General features: G+C 40.5%; 1 pseudogene; it reads left to right on the plus strand.

The window, feature by feature from the left end:
• Window positions 1-474: 474 nt before the first annotated feature.
• LOC143386058 (ankyrin repeat domain-containing protein 33B pseudogene) lies at window positions 475-1,149 on the plus strand (annotated as a pseudogene).
• Window positions 1,150-6,914: the final 5,765 nt, after the last annotated feature.

The following is a 6,914-nucleotide window of genomic DNA, read 5'->3' on the forward strand; positions in this document are numbered from 1 at the left end:
AAATTTCTACCCTGAGGCTCTGTTTCCATGCCTTTTGCATATATGATAAACTCAAGACATAGAGAAATATTTTTGAAGCCATTTTTTACAATGCCAATCAAACCTGGCATTTTTTATATTAATAATATGCAGGTCAGTAAAGAGGATATCACTATAAGCTATAATTCACATGCGCACAAGTTGGAATAATTCTGTGACTATCAACTGGTTGGTAGAAATGAGATACATCCCAGTTTCAAACAAGCTAAATTGTGAAGAAATGAATACTGTGGCAGACACCTGCAGAATCACTTCTGATGATTCCTTCTGACTTCCTGTAGGCAAGGTGAAATGCAGTATGGTGAGCATGGACAGCACCCTGGAAAAGGCCACCTTCCTGTGCACTGGCTGTGCCAAGAATGTGGGGCTCATGCAGGCGCTGGTGCAGTGGGGTCCACAGGATGAGGAAGTGCAGGGAACCAACTGAAGTTTTTGATGGGCCTTTTTGTTGCCAGCTTTGTGGATACTGTGGTGGTCTTAGCAGAGTTCCCCCTTATTACCTCAACTGGCAAGACAACAAGGAGAACATGGATCTAATCACAGCTGTGCCTGCAAGACACCCACCATCACCAACTACCTGTTGAACTATTTCTCTGGTTTTGATCTTGAAAGAAAGAATGTGTTCTGCTTCACTGTCATGATGAAAGTCAACATGCAGGACTAAACAGAGTGTGCCAGAGTCCTAATGCAGGGGCAGATGTATATAGAAGAGCACCTGTCATGGAATGTCTCCCCAGAAGTGTGCAACTTACATAGGCTGAGTGGAGGCTGCGCACAACCGTCCCCTGAACAGTTTGTGGAAAAGTACAGACTAGAGCTGCTGCTGGCCTCTGAGGCAGTTCTGAAGCCTGCAACCTCCAGAAATGCTTGCAGAGGCTCACTGAGTTTGTGTGGTGGATGCTCACCTTGCACTCGAGCTGGGGCCTGAAAGATGGGAGCATCATTTACCATATGGTCAGGATTACCATAAGCTTTTACAGTCCAATTGTGGCCACCACCTTCCAAACTGTGTGCCCCAAGACCTTTCCTGTTGGGAAAAAGGCAGCAGGCAGAAAGGAAACCCTAGCAGCTAGGGGGGAACCAGGACACCCTTGCCCAAGAGAGGGATAAGGAGGAAGGCACTGAACAACAATAGTAGACTTCTGAGACCCTAAGGGCCCCCAGAGACGAGGTTCCAAGAGTCAGCACCCTGACTACCTAACTGCCAGGGGCCCAGGGGACAGCCTCTGCCCAGTAGAAGGCCAGCCTCCTGCCCCTGAAGCTCCTGCTTCAGAGAAGTGAGTAGCCAAGAGTGGTACTCCTCAGCATCCACATCAGCAAGGTGCAGGCACCCACCTTCAGGGGGACTGGATATCCCTCTAGGGCAGAACCAAAGTGGCACCCACCTGCAGATCCCCAAGTGGCAGTAGAAAGAGGCCAAGGAAGAAAAGAAGAAGGCAGAAGAGGCAGAGAGGAAGCACCGAAAGAAAGGTGGGGACCACGCTGGAGGAAAAGAACATGAGGGGGTCTTTTGAACAGAGGGCCTGTGTCAGGCTAGCAGCTGTGGACTTGGTGCAGAGCCCTAGCTAGGAGGTGGGTGGGGTCAAGCGAGAAGTTGAGACATGTAGGGGAGGGGAGATACACAAGGGAGGGAGCCTCAGGATGGCTGCACAGAAGGAAGCACAGGGCTCCTGCAGTGCACTCAGCCAGTGCTGCACAGCCTCTCCTAAGACTTCCTCCCAGAACCTAGGAGGTGATGAAGCTGTTCCTAACTGGGAATGACACAAATTGATTTGTCTAACACCCATTCTCCTAGTAATCAATACACCTACAGAACAATTTACCTAAATGTCACTTTAGAGAACTAAATTAAGAAATTAAAAAATATATGTCAAAGGACAGTTTTTTTGCATTATTTTGTATTTTTAATCATTATTCACTAATCTGCAGCATTTTACAGGTGATGTGGCTCTTTGTATTTAAAGAAATTTAAACACATATGCTCCAAGACCCTTGGATTAAACTAAATGTGGTGGTTGTATGAATACACACAAAACTCATCGAATTCTCTGTCTCTTTGCCATTGGTTTTGGCTTTTACCTTTTCCACCTAATTGTTGGTGCACATTTGTACTATATTTTCCTATTTGTTGAGGGCCACATCCAAGTTCGGTTGATGCATGGCATTTTTGCCAGAAGTAGTGGTTGAGAGGTGACACCAGCGAGCCATTAAGATGATGACTTTTGAGTTCTCACAGAGTTCCCTTTGAGTTCTGGTTGAGCTCTCGCGGGGATTCCTGAAGAGTTCGCGTTGGTTGGAAAAGTTCTGGGGGTGGGAGTTCCGGTTGGTGTGTGGTGTGTCTCGGGAGAAGGCTGAATGCATGGCGTTTGCGGGAGTGCAGAGAATAAAGGAGTTCCTGTTTTGAACCTACAAGGGTGGGTGGCAGCTCGGTTATTTTGTGCCCAGCCAGACTGTGGCAATTGGTGGCCTGTACGGGGAATGCCTGAAGCTCGGAGGTAAGTGAAATTGCTCACCCCTGAGCAAGGCGAGAGAATGGGTGACCATTTCAAAAACAATGTGTTCTTGTTTTGATTTTTTTTGTTTTTGCTTCAAGCTGCCTATGCCTAGAACTTTCTCAGACAAACTGGAAAAATGGTTGGCTCAAAGTTTGAAGTTGTTCGCCCCTGAGGAAGAGATATACAATCTGTATACAGGGTAAAAATGAGAGTTCATATCCCACTTGAATCAAAGTGTGAAATATGATATATCAAAAACTATGTAATGTTTTGAAAAACCAACAATAAAAATTAATTAAAAAAAGAAAAAAAAGAAAAGAAAAAAAAGAAAATAGGAAAATTGATACAATGATTTTTTGTTCCATTTTTGTTTCATTTTGTCTTGGTTTTGTTTGTGTTAACTTGTTGGGTTGTATTATCTTTATAGTAGATTAGAAATTAGTAAAAAACAAACCAAAGGAGTGTTAACTAAATTGATAGAGGTTCAGACCATGGAGAAAGACATTTTAGATCAAGTAAAAGAGAAGGTCTCTCGAGCTAGTCAGACAGAGGAAGAAAATTTAAAGGAGGAAGAACTATCAGGTAAACAGTTACAACAGGAGGCTGCTACTAACACCTTTCTATCACCAGAGGGTGTAAGTGTCCAACCAAAAGCTCCATTTGGAGAGACAACATATCCTATGGGGCCCCCAACCCCCAGTTGATAGATGGGATCTTGAGACAGGACCTCAAAGATAAGCATGCCCTGTACTTGGGCAGGCAGGAGGGCAGCGAATTTACCATGCTTTAGATTTCAAAACAGTGAAGCAGTTAAAGGAGGCTGTATCAACCTATGGTCCCCAAGCACCCTTCACTGTAAGCATGGTCGAATCCATTACCAACTTGGACATGATGCTAGCAGACTGGGCTAGTATGTGCAAAGCTGTGCTAAATGGAGGGCAATATTTGTTATGGAAGGTTGCCAATGAGGAATTTTGCTCAGATATGGCTAGGAGAAATGCATCAGCTGGTTATCCTCAGAGAAATCTAGATATGTTGTTAGGAAAAGGACCTTATGAGGGTCAGCTGCAACAAATTGCATATGATCCAGCCATATATTCACAAATTGCTGCAGATGCAGATAGGGCATGGGAGACTTTACAAGGACATGGAGATTTACAAGGTCAATTATCTAAGGTAATACAAGGAGCTAATAAAATTTATGCTGAATTTGTAGATAGATTTATTCAAACAGCTACCAGAGTTTTGGGGGATACAGAGCAAGCAATGCCATTAATTAAACAGCTAGCCTATGACCAAGCAAACAAAGGATGCATGGAGGTCATTAGACCATGGAAACATGAAGATTTAAACACATATATTAAATTATGTAGAGACATTAATGAACAAGGGCAAGTCTTGGCAGCTGCAGTACAACAGGCTTTAGATGCCAGGTTGAAAACATGCTACAATTGTGAACAAACAGGACATTTTAAAAGGAGTTGCCCCCATAGGATAAGGGCTTAATAAAGCTAGGTATCAAAGAAGTAGAATACTGGGTATTTACACATGATGCCATAGAGCGAGACATTGGGCTAATGAATGCCATTCTCAAACCACCATAGAGGTACTCTGTTATCAAAAAATGGAGAAGGTCCAGGTGTTTACCCATGATATCGTGGAGAAAGGCATCAGGCTCCATTGCCAAAAAAATGGACAGGGGGGGCCCAATGCTCCAGGGCCAACGACCACAAATATACGGGGCACTGGAGGAACCCAGCAACACCATCAGGTTAGTGCCCAGGATACATTGTCCATTAGATCTCTCATCAGAAAAACCAGAGGAAGTGCAGGATTGGACATCTGCACCTCCACCAGAGCAGTACTAACTCCAGAGATGGGAGTTCAAATCATTCCCAAAGGAGTAAAAGGACCTCTTCCCCAAGGAAGAGTAGGCTTATTGTTAGGACGCAGTTCTTCTACTCTAAAAGGACTTATGATAAGTCCTGGGGTAATTGATCCTGATTATGAAGGTGAAATAAAAATTATAGCTAGTTCTCAGAGAGGTATATCAGTAATTTCTCCAGGAGATAAAATAGCACAGTTATTACTAATACCCAGCCTTCATGATAAAATTTCCAGCCATACTATAGAAAGAGGTTTAAGAGGATTAGGCTTCACAGGTGTAGATTGGGCTATGCTGTCTTTAAATTTATATTCTCGCCCAATGCTAAAACTAAATATTCAAGGATATAAATTTAATGGGCTACTGAATACAGGTGCAGACCTTAGCATCATATCTAATCAGGAATGGCTGAAACATTAGCCATTACAACAAGCCACTCAAATACTTCGAGGCCTAGGAGTGGCGACTAATCCCCATAGAAGTGCAATGGTATTAGATTGGGAGGATTCTGAAGGATGTGAAGGAACTATGCAGTCATATGTATTGGATCATCTTCCTATCAATTTATGGGGACGAGATGTCCTAGATCAATTAGGTTTGACATTAACAAATAACATCAATCCTAATGCGCCCACTATTAGGGCTCAACAAGGTTTTAGGAAAGAAAAAAAATTAAGAGAACAAGAACAAGGTATAGCAGCATGAATTCAAATAGATCAAGGAATAGATAGACATGGATTGGGTTTTCAGAAGGGGTCACTGAGACAATAAAAATTATTTGGAAATCAGAAAGACCAGTATGGGTTCTTCAGTGGCCCCTGACTAAAGAAAAGATACAAGAAGCCCATGACCTGGTCAAACAAAAATTAGTGGAGGGACAAATACAAACTTCCATATCTCCCCATAATACTGCCATTTTTGTCATTAAAAAGAAATCTGCTAAGTGGAGATTATTGCAAGATTTAAGAGCCATTAATAATGAGATGGTTATTATGGGACCTGCTCAATCAGGGATTACTCAATAGTATGCTTTGCCAAAAACCTGGTATGTTTTAGTTATAGATATTAAAGATTTTTTTTTAATTCCAATTCATCCTGAGGATAGTCCACGTTTTGCATTTACAATGTCTGCACTAAATCATGAAGGTCCTGATGAGAGATATGAATCGAAAGTACTCACTCAAGGGATGGCTAACAGCCAAATTATGTGTCAAATTTATGTTAACAAAGCAATCCAGCCACATAGAAATCAAAATTCTGATCTACAAATATTTCACTATATAGATGATGTATTATTAGCACAAAAAGTTAAAAACACTTTGCTTGAAGGTTATGCCACACTTACAAATTTACTGAAGGAAAAAATTATAATCTAGAGATAGCAATAGATAAAGTACAATTAAATTTTCTAATTAATTATTTAGGAATTGTATTATCCTCAACCATGGTCCATCCAACAAAAATTCATATATGAGTAGATCAACTCAAATCACTTAATGACATTCAAAAATTTTTAGGAGACATAAATTGGATAAGGCCTTATCTAGGCAAACCAACAGGAGAGTTGGGACCTTTATTTGATATTCTAAAAGGTCCAAGAGATCCAAATTCACCCCGAATGTTAATCCTGGAAGCAAGAAAGGCATTAAAAATTATTGAAACAGATATGGAAAATATGCATTTGGATAGAATTGATATAAGTTTGCCTTTATTATTTATTGTACTACCAACAAAAAACTATTCCTACAGGAGTATTTTGTCAAGAAGGTCCATTATTGTTGATACATTTATCTTATTCTCCTAACATTATTCTTATTAGGTATCCTGAGGCTGTAGGACAATTAATACTCAAAGGAATAAAAGAAGCAAAGGGAGTGTTTGGAATTTCTCCCAATAAAATTATTACTCCACATACTATGGATCAAATTGATGACTTAGCAAATGAGTTAAATACTTGGGCAATAATCATGAGTAAATCTAATATTTCATTTGATAATCACTTACCATCTATTCCTTTGTTGTCTCTTTGGTGTTCACATCCTGTAGTTTTTCCCAAAATGACAAGAAAAACACCTATCATGAATGCTCCAAATATATTCACTGATGGGTCAAATAATGGTACATCAGCAGTAGTTACACGTTATAAAAATTTTTCATTTTTAGTACCCAAACAGTCAGCTCAAAAATTAGAGCTTAATGCAGAATTACAAGCTTTTGTGATGTTTAAAGATTCTGTATTTAATTTATTTTCTGATAGTCAGTGTATAGTTAATGCTATAGTATCCCTTGAAGATGCTGGTAGGATTTCCCCTTCCTCTAATGTTTTCTCTTTGTTTTCCACTATACAAAGTCTAATCTGGAAGAGAAAAATCCATTCTTTATAGGACATATCAGAACACATACAGGATTGCCTGGAGCCCTTAGTTTGGGCAGTGATTTAGCAGATAAAACTACACATGACATACATATTTTCTCTACAATAGAAGAAGCTATAA

The sequence above is a fragment of the Callospermophilus lateralis genome (genome assembly GCF_048772815.1).
Source record: "Callospermophilus lateralis isolate mCalLat2 chromosome 14 unlocalized genomic scaffold, mCalLat2.hap1 SUPER_14_unloc_1, whole genome shotgun sequence".
NCBI classification, from domain to species: domain Eukaryota; kingdom Metazoa; phylum Chordata; class Mammalia; order Rodentia; family Sciuridae; genus Callospermophilus; species Callospermophilus lateralis.